Source organism: Molossus molossus, unplaced genomic scaffold (genome assembly GCF_014108415.1).
Source record: "Molossus molossus isolate mMolMol1 unplaced genomic scaffold, mMolMol1.p scaffold_m16_p_1, whole genome shotgun sequence".
NCBI classification, from domain to species: Eukaryota; Metazoa; Chordata; class Mammalia; order Chiroptera; family Molossidae; genus Molossus; species Molossus molossus.
In genome coordinates this window covers 115,047,114-115,069,550 of record NW_023425344.1, presented here as the reverse complement: position 1 = coordinate 115,069,550, position 22,437 = coordinate 115,047,114, and the positions used below count along the sequence as shown (strand labels likewise).

Sequence of the window (22,437 nt, the reverse complement as noted above, 5' to 3'; positions counted from 1 at the left end):
GCCTCCCGCATGCCCCCCACTGGGGATTGGGCCCACAACCTGGGCATGTACCCTGACCAGGAATGGAACTGGTGACCTCTTGGTGCATTGGTTGATGCTCAGTGAGCCACACTGGCCGGGCTCTCCCTCCCACTCTATCTGAAGATAAATAGAAAAATATCCTCAGGTGAGGATTAAAAAACAAAAAACATGTTTATTTATTTTTTTTATCCTTACTGGAGGACATTTTTTTTGTTTTTTTTGTTTGTTTGTTTTTTATCCTCACCCGAGGATATTTTTCCATTTTTTGTACAGATAGAGTGGGAGGGAGAGAGAGGAAGAGAGAGAGAGAGAAACATCGATGTGAAGGGACACATCGAGTGGCTGCCACCCGCACGACCAACCAGGGCCGGGGACAAACTGCAACCGAAGTACGTGCCCTTAGCGGGAACCGAACCCGGGTCTCTCCGGACCGCAGGCCAACGCTCTAACCGCTGAGCCAAACTGGCCAGGGCTGGAGGACATTTTTGCATTCATCTTCAGACAGAGTGAAAAGGAGAGAGGGGGAAGAGAGAGAGAGAAACATCGACGTGAGAGAGACACATCAAGTGGTTGCCACCCGCACAACCCCAACCGAGGCCTGGGACAAACTGTAACCGAGGTACGTGCCCTTAGCGGGAACCGGACCCGGGACTCTCTGGTCCACGGGCCGACGCTTTAACCACTGAGCCAAACCAGCCAGGGCCAAAAAAAACATATTTAAAAAATATATATGTTTTTACTGATTTCAGAGAGAGAGAGAGAGAGAGAAACGTCGATGGGCTGCCTCCTGCAAGATTGAGCCCAAAACCCAGGCATGTGCCCTGACCAGGAATCAAACAGGGGACCTCCTGGTGCATAGGTCAATGCTCAACCCCTGAGCCACACCAGCCAGGCTCCCCTACTTTAATCAAAAGAATAATTGTCTTGGTCCTTGAGATCATGTCTGCAATAACTACTCATTGAGTGCCTAGAAGCCAGATGCTGAATTCTTTTCACTTGAGATTGTGGTTATGCTTAACCAGCCCTTTTCTTCCCAATATATGATTATCCTATTGGTCCCCTAGTAACAACCTGTTCTAATTTTGATCTTTAATGGGTCCCAGTGGTGTATGATCTGAAACTGTTACCATGACTTAAAAGCAGTGTGTGTGTGTGTGTGTGTGTGTGTGTGTGTGTGTGTGTGAGAGAGAGAGAGAGAGAGAGAGATTTTAAAATGACCAGAAGAGCCCTAGCTGGTTTGGCTCAATGGTCAGAGTGTCAGCCCACAGACTGAAAGATCATAGGTTCACTTGCTGGTCAAAGGCATGTGCCTGGGTTGCAGGTTTGATCCCCAGACCTGGTCAGGGTGGTGTAGGAGGCACCCAATTGATGTGTCTCTCTTGCAACAATGTTTTCTCTCTCTCTCTCTCTCTCTCTCTCTCTCTCTCTCTCTCTCTACCTCCTGCTCTATCTAAAAATCAATGGAAGGGTATCCTTGGGTGAGGTTTAAAAAATATATTTTTAATTAATTAATTATTTTAAAAAGTAAAATAACCAGAAGACTATTAAGGTTAAAGGCATATTTGACAAAAGTGTCAAATTTATATAACTCACAAAATGTTAAATAAAGTGGTTCAAAGCTCAACTCACGTCTGCTGATGATGTTCAGGTCAAGGCTACTAGTATTAACTGAGAACCCACAGTGTTCTAGATCTGCTGCCCAATATAAGCAGCAGAGAAATTTGACCCAGCCCCCTCAAATTTGCATTCTCAAGGAGCATATGGACACAGGAATGCACAAAGCAGAATGTAGTAAATGTGCAAATATAAAGTGTAAACACGGTCCAACTAAGGGTCTTGGCTTCAGTGGGTGTCCCTTTGAAGGGGCCACACTGGAGACAGGTCTGGGAGGATGAGCAGGACTCTGACAGGAAGAGACAGTGACATGCTCCAAAAGGAAGGATTAACTTCATAAATTTGGGGAAGAGAACGGAGGACCCTGTTTAGCAGCATCATCTTCAGTTTGGACAGGAAGACTTGGACATGGAATGAACTATACAGGTGTGAAAAGTAGTGTTTTCACTCTCCATTTCCATTTCAAGTCTAGTCTGCATTCCACTTTCTTTTCAGTCCTGTGTCACATGCCTCAGACCCTCAAGCAATGCCTATTTGTGTACACACACACACACTGAGGTACCTATCTCAGCACTGACCCATGACCTAGTGTTTTCTGGTAGTTTGAGTGTCTCCCTACCCCACAAAATCCTTGCTGACTTGATCCTTATGTTTAAGTTGTTTACATTATTTTAACTGAAGGCAAAAACTGACATTCTATAATTAAAGCTAAGGTTTAAAACATGAGTACACTCAAAGAGGTGACACAGCTTAAAAAGATTCTAAATATGAGGCATCAAATAAAGAAGATTCTAGCCCTGCTGGTTTTGCTCAGTGGTAAGAGCATTGGCCTGCAGCCCAGAGAGACCCAGGTTTGTTTCCCACTAAGGGCATGTACCTAGGTTGCAGTTTGTCCCTGGCCCTGGTTGGGTCATGCGTGTGGGAGGCAGACACTCAGTGTGTCCCTATCACATCAATGTTTCTCTCTCTCTCTTCCTCTCTCTCACTCACAAAAAATGGAAAAATGTCTTCAGGTGAGAATTAAAAAAAAAGAAGATTCTAAAATGGCAGCAGAGTAAATGGAAGCTACACAGACGATCTCCCAGGACCAAACAAGAATTACAACTAAAATAAAGACAAATAGCCAGGAAAAAGCAACAACAACAAAAAGGCTTGCAAGGACCATATAACCAGGGACACTGAATCAATCCTGGTAGGACTACAGAGACATGACAGCGGGGCTGGGAACCCATGGACAGCAGTGGTCTTTGCTGTGAGCAGCGCCCTCAGGGTTAAAAATCCCAAGATCGCTCAACAGCGCAGAGGCCTGGGACAGAGCAATAAAATAGCCACAGCCACTCAGCTTGGGCTCTGGCAGAAGGAGGTGTGTGGGGACACTCAAGATTTGGAGGGCACTGAGAACTTTTACTGAGTTGCAGCTACACAGGACCGTAGCCATCTCACTCCTTCCCAGGGCTCTGGAGAGAGGTGGCAGCCCCTCCCTCAAAAATTCAACCCCACCCAGGTGAGCCATTGAAATGCAAATTGGGGCTCATTAACAACCAGCATCTGCCCTGCCCTGAGAGAGTTTTTCATTCAACTGAGAAATCAAGGCTCTTCAAATAACCGTGACTAATAGACTCCATTTAAAAAGCTAGAGGATAACTGAACCTTTCCTGGGCTTGCAACTCTACCCAGGAAAGTAAGACTTCACAGTGGGGTTTAACGTGGGTCCTCCCATGCTCATCTAAACCCAGTAGAGGGAGCCACAAACAGCAGAACACCAACACCCACAGGGAAAATTTGGCAGGCTTCAAAACCCACTGAGATAGCCAAAATGGTGAAACAAACAAACAAACAAAAAAACAAATGCCAAATGAAAGAACAAGAGACCTCTACCGAAGATGAGATAAATGAAATGTAGTTAAGCAAGTTATCAGAGGTAGAATTTAGAGCCATAATCTTGAGGAAGCTCAACAGCATGAGTAAGGACATCAACACCATGAGTAAAGACATAAAACATTGAAAATCAACCAATTAAAAATTTAAAAAAACCACCAAGAAGAAATGAAGAATGACATAGCAGAAATGAAGAACACATTGCAAAGACTAAACGGCAGACTAGAGGAAGCTCAGGACCGGATCAGTGAATTAGAAGACAAGGTAGAAAAAAATCAACCAATCAGAAAACCAAAAGGAAAAAATGACTGGAAAATAGGAAGACAGCTTAAGAGAACTGTGGGACAACTGGAAACATAATAATATTCGCATCATAGGAGTCCACAAAGAAGAAAATAAGCAAGGGTTAGACAATATTTGAAGAAATAGTGACAGAAAACTTTCCTAACTTGGCCCTGGCTGGTTTGGTACAGCAGTTAGACCATCAGCCTGCGGTCCAGAGAGAACTGGGTTAGGTTCCTGCTAAGGGCATGTACCTCGGTTGCAGTTTGTCCCTGGCCTTGGTTGGTCGTGCAGGTGGCAGCTACTCAATGTGTCCCTTTCACATCGATGTCTCTCTCTCTCTCTCTCTCTCTTCCTCCTACTCTATCTGAACAAAAAATGGAAAAATGTCCTCAGGTGAGGATTAAAAAAAAACAAAAACAAAAAAACTTTCCTAACTCGGTGAAGGAAGAAGGCATTCAAGTTCAACAAGCACAGAGAGCCCAAAGCAAGAAGAACCCAAACAGGTCCACACCAAGACACATAGTAATTAAAATGCCAAAAATTAAACATAAAGAGAGAATCCTAAAAGCAGCAAGAGATAAGCAACAGGTTACCTACAAAGGAAACCCCATAAGGTGATAAGCTGACTTCTCAACAGAAACACTACAGGCCAGAAGGGAATACCATGAAGTAATCAAGGTCATGAAAAGCAAGGATCTGAATTCAAGACTACTCTACCCATCAAGGCTATCATTCAAAATAGAAGGTCAAATAAAGAGCTTTCCAGACAAAAAAAATGCTAAGGGAATACATTAGCACCAAACCAGCACTGCAAGAAAGGTTAAAAGGACTGCTGTAATTAGTAGAAGAAATAGGAAGAAAAATATAACCACACTAAACAAAAATGGCAATAAATAAGTACATATCACCTTAAATGTAAATGGACTGAATGCTCCATGAAAAGATACAGAGTAGCTGATTGGATAAGAAAGCATGACTCATCTATATGTTGTTTACAAGAGACCCACCTCACAGCAAAACACTCACATAGGTTGAAAGTGAATGGATAGAAAAAATCTTCCAAGCAAACGGAAAGAAAAGAAAAGCTGAGGTAGCAATACTCGTATCTGATAAAATAGATTTCAAAATGAAGGCCATAACTAGAGACAAAGAAGGCCACTACATAATATTGAAAGGATCTATCCAACAGGACAACAGGATGATATAATCTTGGTAAAAATATATGCACCCAATATAGGAGCACCAAAATATATTAAAAATCTTCTGGAGGACTTCAAAGAAAAAATCAACAGCAATACAATTGTAGCAGGGGACTTGAACACCCCACGGACATCACTGGATAGATCCTCTGGATAAGAAATTAGCAAGAAAACAGAGACTCTAAATGAAGCACTAGACCAAATGGATTTAATAAATATCTACAGAGAATTACACCCCAAAACTACAGAATTCACATTCTTCTCAAGTGCACATGGGACATTCTCAAAGATAGACCACATGATAGGACACAAACTAAATCTCTACAAGTTCAAGAAGATTGAAATCATATCAAGCATCTTCTCAGATCACAATGGCATGAAACTAGAAATCAATTGCAACAAGAACATGCAAAGACATTTTAACACATGGAGGCTAAATAGCATGTTATTAAACAATGAATGGGTTACCGAGGCGAGCAAGGAAGAAATTAAAAACTTCTTGGAAACCAATGAAAATGAACACACAACAACACAAAATCTATGGGATGCAGCAAAAGCAGTTCTGTGAGGGAAGTTCATAGCACTAGAGGGCTATGTCAAGAAACTGGAAAATTTTCTAATAGACTATCTAACCTCACAACTTAAAGAATTAGAAAGCAACCAAAAAGAAAACCCCAGAGCAAATAGAAGGAAGGAAATGGTAAAGATCAGAGCAGAAATAAATGACATAGAGACCAAAAAATAAAAATAAAAAATTCAAAGGATCAATGAAACAAAGGGCTGGTTTTCGAAAAGATAAACAAGATTGATGGACCCTTAGCTAGACTTACCAAGAAACAAAGAGAACCCAGATACACAAAATCAGAATGAAAGAGGAGAAGTAACAACTGACACCACAGAAATACAAAGAATTGTTAACAACTACTATGAACAATTATATGGCAACAAATTTGACAATCTAAGCAAAATGGACAAATTTCTAGAAACACATAGTCTCCCAAAACTGGACCAGGAAGAAATAGAAAACTTGAACAGACCAATAACAACTAAGAAAATTAAAGAGGTAATCAAGACTCTCCCAGCAAACATAAGCCCAGGCCCGGATGGCCTCACGGGGGAGTTTTACCGAACATTCGAAAAAGAACTAACACCCATTCTCCTCAAACTATTTCAAAAAATTCAAAACTCGTTTTATGAGACCAGCATAATTCTAATTCCAAAACCAGAAAAAGACACTACAAAGAAAGAAAACTACAGACCAATATTCCTGATGAACATAGATGCCCAAATCCTGAACAAAATACTAGCAAATTGGATCCAGCAACACATCAACAAAATTATTCACGATGACAAAGTGAGATTCATCCCAGGGAAGCAAGGCTGGTACAATATTTGGAAATCAATAAATGTGATACAGCACATAAACAAAATGAAAGATAAAAACCACATGATCATATCAATAGACTCTGAAAAGTATTTGACAAAATCCAGCACCCATTTCTGATAAAAACACTCAGCAATGTTGGAATAATGGGATCATAATAAAGGCAATATGTGAAAGACCTACAGCCAACATCATACTCAGGCAACAACTAAAAGTATTTCCCTTAAGAACAGAAAAAAGACAGGGATGCCCACTTTGCCACTCATTTAACATAGTACTGGGAGTCTTAGCCACAGCAATCACATACCAAGAAAAAAATGAAAGGGATCCAAATTGAAAAAAAGAGGTAAAACTGTCATTATTCACAGATGATATGATATTATACACAGAAAACCCTAAAGACTCCATCAAAAATCTACTAGACTTAAGATACCTAGGAATAAACTTAACCAAAGAAGTAAGGGACCTATTCGCAGAAAACTACAGGTCATTAAAAAAAGAAATAGAGGAAGATATAAAAAAGTGGAAGCACACACCTTTTTCATGGATTGGAAGAATTAACATCATTAAAATGTCCATACTACCCAAAGCAATCTATAGATTTAATGCAATCCCCATCAAAATACCAACAACATACTTCACAGAACTAGAACCAATACTTCAAAAGTTCATATGGATCCAAAAAAGACCCTGATAGCCACAGCAATCTAGGGAAAAAAAGAATAAAGTAGGTGGGATCACAATACCAGATATCAGGTTACACTACAAAGCTACTGTAATCACAACAGCCTGGGACTAGCACTAGAACAGGCATATAGATCAGTGGAGTAGAACAGAGAACCCGGAAATGGACCCAAGACATTATGCTCAATTATTATTTGACAAAGGAGGCAAGAGCATACAATGAAGTAAAGACAGCCCCTTTAATAAATGGTGTTGGGAAAATTGAACAGCTACATGCAAGAAAATGAAACTAGACCATCAACTTACACCATATACAAGAATAAACTTAAAATGGATAAAAGACTTAAATGTGACTCGTGAATTCATAAAAATCCTAGAAACTGTAGGCAACAAAATTTCAGACATCATACGCAGCAGAATTTTCACTGATACATCACCTAAGGCAACAGAAATAAAGGAGAAAATGAACACATGGGACTACATCAAAAGAAACAGCCATCAAAATGGAAAGGGAACCCACTGTATGGGATAGCATCATTGTCATTGATAAATCAGATAAGGGGTTAATTTCCAAAATATATAAAGTGTTGATACAACTCCACAAAAGAAAGACAAAAAACCCAATTAAAAAATGGGCAGAGGAACTAAATAGACAGCTCTCCAAACAGGACATACAAATGGCCAAGAGACATATGAAGAAATGCTCAACATCACTAATCATCAGAGAGATGCAAATTAAAACAACAATGAAGTATCACCTCACACCTGTCAGAATGGCCGCCATCAACAAATCATCAAACAACAAGTGTTGACGAGGGTGTGGAGAAAAGGGGACTCTAGTACACTGCTTGTGGGAATGCAGACTGGTGCAGCCACTATGAAAAACAATATAGTGTTACCTCAAAACATTAAAAATTAAGCGGGACAGTGGCCATGGAAGTCAGAATCTGCTAAGGAGTATGTAACAACTCACCTGCCAAATCAACTAGCCCTTTAAAAAAAAAAAAGCCCTGGCCAGTTTGGTTCAGTGGTTAGAGCATTGGCCTGCAATCCAGAGGGACCTGGGTTCGGTTCCTGCTAAGGGCATGTACCTCGGTTGCAGTTTGTCCCCGGCCCTGGTTGGTCGTGCGGGTGGCAGCCACTTGATGTGTCCCTTTCACGTTGATGTCTCTCTCTCTCTCTCTCCCTCCTGCTCTATCTGAACAAAAATGGAAAAATGACCTCAGGTGAGGATTAAAAAAAAAATTAATAATTGAATTTCCATTTACCCAGTGATCCTACTTCTAAGAATATACCCTAAGAAGCCTGAAACACCAATCAGAAAGAATATATGTACCCCCATGTTCATAGCAGCACTATTTACAATAGCTAAGATCTGGAAACAGCCCAAGTGTCCATCAGTAGACAAATGGATAAAAAAGCGGTGGTACATATACACAATGGAGTACTATGGAGCTGTAAGAAAGAAAGCTCTCTTATCCTTTGAGATGCCATGGAGGGAACTGGAGAGTATTATCTTAAGCAAAACAAGCTAGGCAAAGAAAGACAGATATCATATGATCTCACTAATTTGTGGAATATAATGAACATAACAGTCCGAGGAACAGGGTAGACCTAGGGACGTGGAAGTAGGGTACAAATTTTTTTTTTTTTTATCCTCACCCGAGGACATTTTTCCATTTTTTGTTCAGATAGAGCGGGAGGGAGAGAGAGGAAGAGAGAGAGAGAGAGAAACATCGATGTGAAGGGACACATCGAGTGGCTGCCACCCGCATGACCAACCAGGGCCGGGGACAAACTGCAACCGAGGTACGTGCCCTTAGCGGGAACCGAACCTGGGACTCTCCGTACCGCAGGCCGACACTCCAACCGCTGAGCCAAACCAGCCAGGGCAATAGTAGGGTACAAATTGACAACCCTCAGAAGAGAGGGTTGGGGGGAGGGAAGTGATCAACCACAGAACTTATATGCATGTACGCATAACCGATGGACATGAACAACAAAGCTGGGGACGGGGTTGGGAGGATGGGGAGGAGAGTATCAATGGGGAAAAAAGGAGAAACATCTATAACAAAAATAAATTAATTAAAAAAATTTTTTAAATAAATAAGTAAAAAATAGATAAATTTGCCCTGCTGGTATAGCTTGGTGGTTGAGCATCAACCCATGCACCAAAAGGTCACCAGTTCAATTCTCGGTCAGGGCACATGCCCAGGTTGTGGGCCAAATCCCTGTTGGTGGGCATGCAGGAGGAGATCAATCAATGTTCTCTCTCATCAATGTTTCTATCTCTCTTCTTCTCCCTTCTTCTCTCTCTAAAATCAATAAAGAAAAATAAATAAATACATTTGGATTAATTTACCAAATTAAAAACTTTTGTGCTTCAAAGAATGTTACTGAGAAAGTGTAAAGATGACGCACAGAATGAAAAGTTATGTGCAAATCATGTATCTGATAAGGGTCTAATATTCAGAATACATAAAAAACTCTTATAACTCAAAATGAAAGACAAAACCCAGTTGAAAAATGAAGAGGATTTGGACAGTCATTTCTCCAAAGAAGATATACAAATGGCCAATAAACACATAAAAAGATGCTCAACACCCTTAGTCATTAGGAAAATGCAAACCATGACAAGATACAACTTCACATCTACTAGGATGGCCATAACCAAAAAGACAGACACTAACTAGTGTTAGTAAAAAATGTATAGAAATTGGCATCCTCATATATTGTTGATGGGCATGTAAAATGGTGCAGCCACTTTGGAAAACAGTTTGGCAATTTCTCAAAAAGTTAAACATAAATTTTGGTTATATACCACTCCAGAGTATATAACCAAGAGAAATAAAACACATGTCCACACAAAAACCTGTACAAGAATGTTCACAATAGCACTACTCATAATAGCCAAAAGGTGGAAACAATACAAATGTCTGTAAACAGATTAATGAAATGAATGAAAAAAATGGAATACTAGTCACCTATAGAAAGGGCTGAGTACTGATTCATGCTACAACATGGATGAACCTTGAAAACATCATTCTAAGTGAAAGAAGCCAGTGGACACAATGGTCACACACCGTATTATTCCTTTTATAGGAAATGTCCGAACAGGCAGAGCTGTACAGACAGAAAGCAGATAGTGTGAGGGTATAGGGAATGGAGAGTAACTACTAGTGGACACAGAGTTTTTTGGGGGTGATAAAAATGTTCTGGAATTAGCCCGGCCAGTGTGGCTCAGTGGTTGAGCACTGACCCATGCACCAAGAGGTCGCTGGTTCGATTCCTGGTCAGGGCACATGCCCAGGTTGTGGGCCAAATCTCCAGTGGGGGAATGCAGGAGGCGGCCAATCGATGTTCTCTCTCATTGATGTTTCTCTCTCTCTCCCTCTCCCTTCTTCTCTCTCTAAAATCAATAAAGAAAAAAATTTTTTTTAATGTTCTGGACTAAGAGTGGTAATGATTGTATAATTTTGGAATATAATAAAAAAGCATTTTAAAGGGGTGAATTTTATGATATATGTATTATATCTAAACAAAAATCATAATGGATAAATTACCTTTATCAGCTTCTGAGAGCAAATGTTACCCGGGAGGAGAGAGTACGGTTGAAAGAGCAAGAAGTCATAGGAGCCCCAAGTTGGCAGTGCAGACTGGCCCAGACAGGAGAATTGGGGCACCCTGCCCTAAACTCTCTTTTTGTTTACAGGCCATTTAACCTGCCCACCTCTCTTCCCCCGCTGTAGAAGGAAAATAACCTCAACCACAGGCGGGGGGGAAATCACTAAAATCAACATTCTTTGCCTTAAAGGTTGTTTCAGTCACCAAAAAATGGACAAGTAATTTTCAAAACAGCGCAATCAACAAAATATGTATATATATTTTTTTCACAGCTAAGAAAGGGAAAGGATAATGAAAAATCCTGGCTTCAGGAAGCGCTTACTTGCCAAAAAATTTATCAAAAACATGTGGTCCCAGCTCAAAGCCTGGATCCATACACAAGTCTCAAGATGATGGAGTAAGCTGTGCAAGTTTACATAAAACAGGTTCCTCCAAGCCCCACAGATGCCTGTTGACTTCCAAGAGGGGCAATCGAATAGCAGGTTTAGTTACATGGCACTGCCCGCTTGAAAAGGTAACTCGGGAAGTTAATGCTTAAGGAACATCCTCAGGAGATCCACCTTGGATCAGGTGTCTGAACTTGGCCCGACTAATTACACACCTTCTTTCATAACAAAAAGAGATATCCATTAGGTAACCCTAGAGGAGGATCTGCCTTTTAAATTGTTAACAGACTTTGGACCAAGTAAAATACTTGAAAGGAAAAAGCAATCATCCTTTGGAAGACTTTTGAGCTGGACATTCTCCTAAAAGACTCCTAGTCTGATTAAACTTCTGCCATCTTCCTTCCTACACAACCATCTGGCGCAACCACTACAGAAAGGCTGAGTGGAGGTCTTTGACCTGTGATGTAGGCTTATGGTACATTTATGCAGCACTGATAAAGAACCACAATGGATTAATATGGGATCATAAAAAGTTTTTATAGAGGCATGTGAGAGAAAGTATTTCTGAGCAGGTTAGGAGGAACCAAATATTTCGAGTTGTCCCTTTTCTGTCTTGGGGAAGAAAGCTGGCCCAAAGAGGAGACACAGATGGGGGAGTCAGGATGGGGAGTGAAGAGAAATGCAGACATCATCAACATTTGGGCACCAGAGAACTAGGATGAGACAGCAGCAAAATGGTCTCTTGCTAAAGAGTTTGAGAAGTAGTTGCTGTTAATGTACCTGATTTTCAAATAAATTTTTAAGAAATCACTCAACACTTAGCCTCAACCTATAGTCACCTGGAAGCAGATAAATATAAGACAAAACTAGAATTCAAGGCAGCAAATGAATACCAGACAGTAGGGCGGCTGGCCTCCACAAGGGGCCCCTGCTGATTTCTGCCTGCGGCTTTAGAGAAAGGCTAAGAGTGGTCACTAATTTATAACGCATGTTTAATCCTAACTTAAATTATTGTCATTTAAACCTGGACAAGTTCTCTTGTGAGATCTTGGTCTTTATTTTCTTTCTTCTTTCTTTCTTTCTTTCTTTCTTCTTTCTTTCTTCCTTCCTTCCTTTCTTTCTTTCTTTCTTTCTTTCTTTCTTTCTTTCTTTCTTTCTTTCTTCTTTCTTCCTCTCCCTCCCTCCCTTCTTCCTCCCTCCCTCCCTCTCTTCTTTCTTTCTTTCTTTCTTTCTTTCTTTCTTTCTTTCTTTCTTTCTTTCTTTCTTTCTTCTTTCTTTCTTTCTTTCCTTCCTTCCTTCCTTCCTTCCTTCCTTCCTTCCTTCCTTCCTTCCTTCCTTCCTTCCTTTCTTTCTTTCTTTCTTTCTTTCTTTCTTTCTTTCTTTCTTTCTTTCTTTCTCTATCTCTCTTTCTTTCTTTCTCCCTCCCTCCCTTCCTCCCTTCTTTCTTCCTCCCTCCCTCCTTTCTTTCTCTCTCCCTCTTTCCCTCTTTCTTTTAGATCTTGGCCTTTAAAATAACATACATTCACCTCCTATTCTTTTTCAATATTTCCCCTGTAACTTTTTCACGACTTTTCAGGTTCCACTTGGGGATATCTCTAGGGTACAGATTCTCTGAGCCCCAGCCTTCCCATCAACTGAGCGCTTGAGATGTGGCTAATCCAAACTGAGATATGTGCTGTATTTTGCAGATTTGGTAATATGTTTTAAATAAATTTTAAATATTGGTTCCATGTTGAAATAAATTTGAGGTATATTGGCTTCAGTAAATTATTAAAATTAATTTCATCTGTTTTTTTTTTGGCTTTAATATGGCTGCTAGAAAATTTTAAATTGCATAAATAGATCACATTCTATTTCTATGGGACAGAGCTACACTGAGCTTTTAATACATAAAAGCGCCTTATGACTAAGAAGAGACTGTAGCGGGCCTGGTTTCCAAACACATTCAACCACACAACCATTTTTCACATAACACCCTGCTCTACTTATAGACTCCATCTCCTTTGTGGGGTCCAAACACAGAACCAAGTCCCTTAATTCCTTCAAGCTGCCTGGAGTCTGTTCAGTGACTGGTAGCAGTTTCAGTGCTCTGCCCAGAAGTATGCCTCCCAGAGAAACCGATGTATGGAAATGAAGCAGCCGAGGCCCTTCGAGGATGTACCTCCTTGGTCTGACAGCTTTAACATGGTCAAGATCAGCAGGAGCAACTTCCACATAGGTATTCAATGTGTGAGTAGTTTTGGCAAAAATAAAATGAAAGTCCATTTTATCATTTCACCGAATCTCATACCATCACAGAATTCACTTTTGGAAGGTATCTAATCCAATACTCTAGATTAGAGTGTTCCAGATTCGAGAACAAACATCTAGCTGCTGCTAATATGCCAAATATTTATTCAGTGTTCACTGTGCACCAGCCACTCGTTTCATCCTCACCAACACGCATACCAAGTACTGTTATGAGCAGTCCAATTTCACAGGTGCTGAGAAGATCAGAGAGACTGGACCACTTCTCTGTGGTCACACAACCTGAGGGAGGGGCTGGTACATTTCACTTGCTCTCCTGCCTCTGGCAAGTGGAGAGACAAAGTATTGCAGCGATAGCTGACAGTAATATGCAGAGTTTGCACTAGACAAATGACTGCTATAATGTATTCAGAAGAGTCAATACTTATTTTAAACAATTTTAAAGCAATTAAGGTCATAATATGGAAATGGAAACTGTCAGAAAAACCCCTGCTTTTTCATTTTTTCATACCTACAGGTGGAAGTTTCCTGTGATGTGTATTACTGTTACATACACTGACATACTGGAGAGCTACCAGGCATCTTTCCCGAACTTTACATTTTATGTCTCTTGTGAATTTACATACTAGAGTTTCCACATGCAGATATGGGAACAACACACACCTGGAGAAAGCTTTGAGCTTTTCAGATTTCAGGGCTCAGAGTACAGCCAGGTCAGAGAGAATGGTGTTCTGTTCAGCTATGGTTTCTGTAGGGATGCCTGGGACCCCCACAGAAGTTAATGCGGAATATGTTTGGTTATTAGTTAATTCTTACCTTTTTCAGGATAAAGAGAAGGAAACGGTCAGAACTGATGAGCTTCCACTCCTTCCCTGGGCCAGAGCTGACTCTAGCAAGGATCCTGACTCAGAGTATTAGGTTCTGCTGCCTTCTACTGGCCACAGTGAGGCTCTGCACAAAACCCACAGGCAGGAAAATTAAATTCAGTGCTTCATTAATACAGGGACTCTTTTTAAAGGTGGAGGTGGAAGGTGGGGATCTCTGTAATATATTTGCAATCCCCAGACTGAAAAACACCATTCTAAATCATGCAAATGGAGAAGTTCAAAAGCAACCAAGCCTTACATTCTAAGAGGTGCTTTAAATATCTGTGGGAGATCCTGCAAGGCACAGATGTTATCTTTGTTCTCAGGATTAGGTACCTGTAGTTCCACAACAAATCTTGCAGTAATTGATGACCCTTTGTCAGGGCACCTCTCTACTTAATGTTGGTGTTTATAACTCCATTCTTACAGAAACACACCCTTCCCTTAGTTTCTGTGAAACTGTACATGTTTCTCTTCCGTGCCCTGTATGCATTTGTCTCCCTGGCGCCTCCCCTGCAAATAGGGATGTTTTTGCCATCGCAGCATTCTGTCCTTTGATGCTTCCTTGTTAATGAGATTTCTTTATTCCGACAATTTCCAGTATCACCTTCTCCAAAACTCCTCCACCTCCACCCCTCCACCTCTTCAGAAGCAAAATCTGCCTCTCTCCTTTACAGGCGAGGCAACCATGTCACCCTGTCCTTAACTTGATAGCTGCAGTCACCTTTATAGGTGTCTGTCTCAACCCCTAGACCTCCAGCGATTTAAGAACAGAGACCAGGTCTTAGACATTTTAAAATAATATACTTGTTTATATCACTTAAATTTGAAAATATGCTCAGCATTATTAAAGGAACCATCTTGACTAAGCTGTTTGAATCGGAGGTTTATGACCTAATAAGACATAGACACAAACTGAAACGCAAGACGGAATGTGAGAGACAAATGGCAGGTTACAGAGCTGACAAAACCACAAACACAAAGAAGCAATTACCTCTACCCAGAGGAGAAAATGGAGTTTGAGAATTATCTGAAATGATAAGTTATATATGTGGGACTGGGGGGGAGGGGGTTGTTATATATGGAAACTATTCCAGAGAGAATTTTTCTCTTGTATTTTTAAGATAAAACACAAGCCTATGAGACAGGAAAAGTTTGAGTGTCTTCTATGGGCAAGGAGAAGTGCTATTTTTTTTCCCAGAGCCTAAGAGAGAAAGACAGATGGGGTCAGGTCACTGAGGCCTTAAAAGCCAAATAAGGAGGGTAGTATGACATCTCGACTAGGCAGGAACCGGGTGGAATGTCTGTGCACCGATGGAGCACAGATACCCTGCACCCAGATACCCAGCTGTACCCCACTTTTCCATGAGAGCTGTAGCACTTCTGGGAAGATTGTCATTCATCTCTTACCCTTTGTGACAGCAAGGATGGACCTGGAGAGTATTATGCTAAGCAAAACAATCCAGACAAAGACAAATATCATATAATCTCACTTATGTGTGGTATCTAATGAACAAAATAAACTGACAAAATAAAACCAGAGGCATAGATTCGGGGAACAGACTGTCAGAGGTCAGAGGAGAGGGGAATAGGGGGACTGGATAAAAGAAGATGAAGGGATTAGCCAAAAACAAAATCTCATGGACTCAGACAACAGAGCGGTGAAGGCCAGAGGGAAGGGTGGGCAAGGGCTGGGTAGAGGTGGGCAAAGGGGGTGGGAGGATAGGGCACATCTGTAATAGTGTCAACAATAAAAAATAAAAAAAACTGTTCCTGGAGTTGGGACAAACACAGACATGACCTGGGTGGCAGCTTTGAGGGCGGGTCCCCAGAGGCTGTCTGACTTGGTAACCCAGGCAGAGCCCCAAGGCCCAGGGTTCCAAGTGCCCAGGGTAACGTGCGGGCTCCTTGTGAGGTGGCTGGTACAACCACGATGAAAGGGCCACACAGGATTCTAAAGAGTCTCTTCACCTCTGGACACCTCAAGATACAGGCAATTTTTGGAGGGACACCCTTCCCTACCCCACCTCAGACTGGGTGTAGAAAGGAGGCATCATTCCCTTCATTGTACAAGAGCAGTAGTTCCCAAATTTGAGTGTTTGCCCAAATCACCTGGAGGGTTTGTCATAGCAAACTGCCCCAACCCATAGTATCTAAGTTAACAGGCCTGGGACAGAGCCCCCAAATTTGCATTTCCACTAAGTTCCTGGGTAAGGCTGATGCTGCTGGTCCAGGGAACAGCCTTTGAAAACCATTGTACAACATTCCTGGGAAGAAAATGCTAAGAGCAGAACCCATGCCCGTTCTGTTCCTCATGGAGTACCCAGCACCCTGCAAAGTACCCAAGACTAAGAGGCCCTCCAGAAACATATGGATAAGATGGTTATAAACAAGTGCATACCAGATGACATGTGACAGATGAAGTCCTGTACTCCATGCCTTCCCAGAAGAGGTCATCCCTGCCTTTGTACAGATTAGTGTAACAAACACCCATTTTGTTTTAACATTTTAATAAATTTTCTTAGTTTTTTTTTTTTAATCCTCACCTGAGGGTATTTTTCCACTTATCTTCAGATAGAGTGGGAGAGTGAGAGAGAGAGAAACATTGATGTGAGAGAGACACATTGACTGGTTGCCTCCCACACAACCCCGACCAGGGCCGGGAACCAAACAGCAACCAAGGCACATGCCCTTGACCGGAACGGAACTCAGAACTCTTTGGTCCGTGGGCTGATGCTCAAACCACTGAGCCAAACTGGCCAGGGCTTAGATTTTTTTTTTAAACAAGAAAATGTCGCGGAGTTTAAGCAGAGCTCCACCTCAGACATTCCTCCTCTCCCTCCCAGAGGTCAGCATGTCTTGCAATTGGTGTGATTCCTTCTCTTTCTTGTCTTTTTACATTTACATATATACATATTCAGTAATAGATATTCAGTATGTAGGAGTATTATTTGATGTTTGTAAAAGTCATGAATGCATCATATAGCGTGTTGCCTGGTGTACTTATTTGATTCAGTATGAGTTTATTGTGGTAAAATATACATAAAATTTACCATTTTAACCATTTTTGAGTGTATGGTTTAGTGGCATTAAGTGCATTAATTGTTATACAACCACCACCACAACCATCTCCAGAACTTTTCATCATCCTGAATTAAAACTTCATACCCATTAAACAATAATCCTTTAACATAGTGTTTTAGGATTTCTTCACATTGATGCATTTAGTTTTCATCATTTTAACTGCTGAATAGTATTCCATGATCTGTCTATGCAACATTTATTTTTCCACTCCCTTCTGATAGACATTTAAATTATTTCCAATTTTTATCTATTATAAATACTCTTGTATATGTCTCACTGTGCACACATCCATCTAGAAGAGGAATAAGGGTGAAGACAAATGCATCTTCAACTCTACTAGACAACATCCAAAACACTTTCTGACCCTGGCATAGCATTGACCCCATATGCCAAGGTTGTGGGTTCAATCACTGGTCAGGGTACATACAGGGATCAACCAGTGAAAGCATGAATGGGTGTAACAGCAAGTCAATGTTTCTCCCTCTATATATCAATCAATAAATAAAAAATGATACAAAAAGCTTTCTGTTCCTGAAACACAAAAACCTCAATTTCCCCACATTCCTGACATTTGGTCTCACTGAACTTTTAATTTCGGCCAACCTGGTGGTTATAAAATGACCTCTCATTTTAATTTGCATTCTCCTGGTTACTGGTAGGTTGAACATCCTTTCCTTTATTTATAAGGAACTCAGATGTCTTCTTTTGTGAATTCCCTGTTCAGATCTTTCCCATATTTTCTATCAAATTGTTTGATTGATTAGTTTTTACATATTCTAGAGAATATTCCTTATGAGTTACAAATATCTATTCCCAGTCTATGACTTGTGTTTTGTTTTTGTTAATCCTCACCCAAGAATAACTTTTATACTGATTTCTTTGTTTTTTTTTAGGGAGAGTGGAAGGAAGGGATTGGGGAGAAACATCAATGCACGACCCATCAATTGGTTGCCTCCTGCGCACACTCTAACAAGGGCCTGAGATTGAACCTGCAACCCATATACGTGACCTTGACTGGGAATAAAGCCCATGATACTTTGGTACAAAGGTGAGCTGCTATTCTAACCACCAAGCGACACTGCCAGGGCTGTGACCTGTCTTTGAACTTAAAGTGTCTTAATCCTCACCTGAGGATATTTTTCCACTTATCTTAGAATAATGATGATTTCATATAACCTAACTGATTGATAATTTCCTTTCTGATTTGTGATTTTTGTGTCTTAAGAAATCCTTCCTACTAAAAAGCTTCTGCACAGCAAAAGAAACAACCATCAAAATGGAAAGGCAACCCACTGTATGGGAGAACATCATTGCCAATGATACATCAGATAAGGGGTTAATTTCCAAAATATATACTCATACAATTCAACAAAAGGAAGACAAAAAACCCAATTTAAAAATGGGCAGAGGAGAAGAATAGACACCTCTCCAAACAGGACATATAAATGGCCAAGAGACATATGAAGAAATGATCAACATCACTAATCATCAGAGAGATGCAAATTAAAACAACAATGAGGTATCACCTCACACCTGTCAGAACAGCTGCCATCAACAAATCATAAACAACAAGTGTTGGCAAGGGTATGGAGAAAAGGGGACTCTAGTGCACTGCTGGTGGGAATGCAGACTGGTGCAGCCACTATGGAAAACAATATGGTGTTACTTCAAAAAATTAAAAATTGAACTTCCATTTGACCCAGTGATCCCACTTCTAGGAATATACCCTAAGAAGCATGAAACACCAATCAGAAAGAATATATGTACCCCCATGTTCATAGCAGCACTATTTACAATAGCTAAGATCTGGAAACAGCCCAAGTGTCCATCAGTAGATGAATGGATAAAAAAGCTGTGGTACATGTACACAATGGAGTACTATGTAGCTGTAAGAAAGAAAGATCTCTTATTCTTTGAGACGACATGGAGGGACCTAGAAAGTATTATCCTAAGTGAAACAAGCCAAGCAGAAAAAGACAAATATCACATGATCTCACTTATATATGGAATATAATGAATATAACAGTCTGAGGAATAGGATAGACCCAGAAACACGAAAGTAGGGTACAGACTGACAACTCTCAGAAGAGGGGGTGGTGGGGGTGGGAAGAGATAAACCACAGAACTTATATGCATGTATACATAACCAATGGACATGGACAACAAAGCTGGCGACAAGGCGGGGGTGGGGGGTGGGGAGGAGGATGTCAATGGGGTAAAAAAAGAGAAACATCTGTAACAAAAATAAATTTAAAAAAAAATCCTTCCTGAGGGAGAAAAAATGGCAGTGGAGTAAATGGAAGCTACACAGATGATCTCCCAAAACCAAACAGGAATTACAACTAAAATAAAGACAAATTGGCAGAAAAAAGCAACAGAAAAGCAGTGGAAGAGGACCATATAACCAGAAACATTGGTAGGTCTGCAGAGGCGTGAGAGGGTGGTGGGCTGGGAGCCCACAGACAGCAGTGGCCTTAGCTGTGAGCAGTGCCCTCGGGGTTAAAATCACAAGCTGGCTCCACAGAGCAGAGGGCCAGGACAAAGCACTAGATTGGCTACAGCGACTCACCTTGGGCTCCGGCAGAGGAAGGGCGGACTGGACTGAAACTCTGTGGGGACACCCAGGATTTGGAGGGTGCTCAGAGTTTTTGATGAGTTGCAGCAACAAAGGATGGTGGCCAACTTGCTCCTTCCCTGCCAAACAGATTGGTGGCCAGCTTGCTCCTTCCTGGAGCTGTGGGGAAAAGCAGCAGCCCTTCCCTCGGAGACTCAACCCCACCCAGGCAAAAAAAAAAAAAAAAAAATGCAAATTGAGGCTCATTAACATTGGCCCCACCATCTGGAAATCCTCTTATGAAAAATACCTGAGGGCTACATCCCAAGGCCCTGAGTAACTGAAACTAATAGCCTTCAGGCAAAAAGCTAGAGGATAACTGGACTTTTCCTGGGCTTGCAAATCTATCCAGGAAAGTAAGATTTCACAGTGGTGTTTAACATGGGCCCTCCCATGCTCATCCAAGCCCAGTAGAGGGAGCCACAGACAGCATAACACAAACACCCACAAGGAAAATTTGGCAGGCTCCAAAACCCACAGAGATAGCCAAAATGGTGAAACAAAGAAACAAATCCCAAATGAAAGAACAAGAGAACTCTACTGAAGATGAGATAAATGTAATGCAGTTAAGCAAGTTTTCAGAGGTAGAGTTCAGAGCTATGATCTTGAGGAAGCTCAACAGCATAAGTAAGGACATCAACACCATGAGTAAAGATATAGAAACACTGAAAACCAACCAAGTGGAAATGAAGAATGACATAGCAGAAATGAAGAACACATTGGAAGGACTAACCAGCAGAGTAGAGGAAGCTGAGGACTGGATCAGTGAATTGGAAGATAGGGTAGAAAAAAATCAACCAATCAGAAAACCAAAAGGAAAAAACAATTAAACAATTAAAAAATAGCTTAAGAGAACTGTGGGACAACTGGAAACATAATAATATTCGCATCATAGGAGTCCCTGAAGAAGAAGAAAATGAGCAAGGTTTGAGAATATATTTGAAGAAACAGTGACAGAAAACTTTCCTAACTTGGTGAAAAAAAAGAAGGCATTCAAATTCAAGAAGCACAGAGAGCCCCAAGTAAGAACTCAAACAGGCCCACACCAAGACATAATAACTGAAATGCCAAAAATTAAAGACAAATAATCCTAAAGGCATCAAGAGATAAGCAACAGGTTACCTACAAAAGAACCCCCATAAGGCTCTCAGCTGACTTCTCAACAGAAACACTACAGGCCAGAAGGAAATGGCATAAAGTAATCAAGATCACTCTGAATCTAAGACTACTCTGTCTAGCAAGGCTATCATTCAAAATAGAAGGTCAAATAAAGAGCTTCCCAGACAAAAATAAATAAATAAATAAATAAATAAATAAATAAATAAATAAGGCTAAGGGAATATATTAGCACCAAACCAGCACTACAAGAAATGTTAAAGGGGCTGCTGAAATTAGTAGAAGAAATAGGAAGAAAAATATAACCACACTAAACAAAAATGGCAATAAATAAGTATCTATCAATAATTGCCTTAAGGCCACAGTCTTCGTGGAGAGTCGCCGTGGTTTCCTGCTTCAATAGTGCTTGGATGGAACCGGTCCTCGACCCATCCCCACCCCCCCCAGCCACTCGATCCAGCCTTCCGCCACCTCCTCACAGTGCCTCGAACATCCCCAAGGCCCCTGCTTCAGCGCCACGCAGCCACCTCTCCTTAGCCACCCACCATGACATCCACTAAGTCCACCGCATAGGTGCACCAGAACTACCATCAGGACTCAGAGTCTGCCATCAACCCCCAGATCAACCTGGAGCTCTACGCTTCCTACATCTACTTGTCCACATCTTACTACTTCGACTGCAATGATGTGGCTTTGAAGAAATTTGCCAAATATTTTCTTCACCAATCTCATGAAGAGAGGGAACATGCTGAGAAATTGATGAAGCTGCAGAACCAACAATGTGGCCGAATCTTCCTCCAGGATATCAAGAAACCAGACCGTGATGACTGGGAGAATGGGCTGAATGTGATGGGGTGTGCATTACACTTGGAAAAAAGTGTGAATCAATCACTACTGGATTTGCACAAACTGGCCACTGACAAAAATGACCCTCACTTGTGTGACTTCCTTGAAACTCACTACCTGAATGACCAAGTGAAATCCATCAAAGAACTGGGTGACCATGTAACCAACTTGTGCAGATTGGGGACCCTTGAAACTGGCATGGCAGAGTATCTGTTTGACAAGCACACTCTGGGAGACAGTGATGAGAGCTAAGCCTTAGGCTGACTTTCCATACCCACGAGGGTGACTTCCCCAGTCACCAAAGCAGTACGTGCATGTTGGAGATACCTTTACCATTTCTATAACTTGTACCAAATCATCCACTTACATCTTTTCATTTGTACCATTCCTTCAAATAAAGTAATTTGGTACCCCCCCAAATAATAATAATCACCTTAAATGTAAATGGATTGAATGCTCTGACACAAAGTAGCTGACTAGATAATAAAGCATGACTCACATATATGTTGTTTACAAGAGACCCACCTCACAAAAAAGACTTACATAGGTTGAAAGTGAAGGAATGGAAAAAAATCTTCCAAGCCAAAAA

At 41.1% G+C, this 22,437-nt stretch overlaps 1 pseudogene; it reads left to right on the top strand.

Annotated features, from left to right (window-relative positions):
• Positions 1–21,530: 21,530 nt before the first annotated feature.
• On the top strand, positions 21,531–22,100 carry LOC118639177 (annotated as a pseudogene).
• The last annotated feature ends 337 nt before the right edge of the window (positions 22,101–22,437 follow it).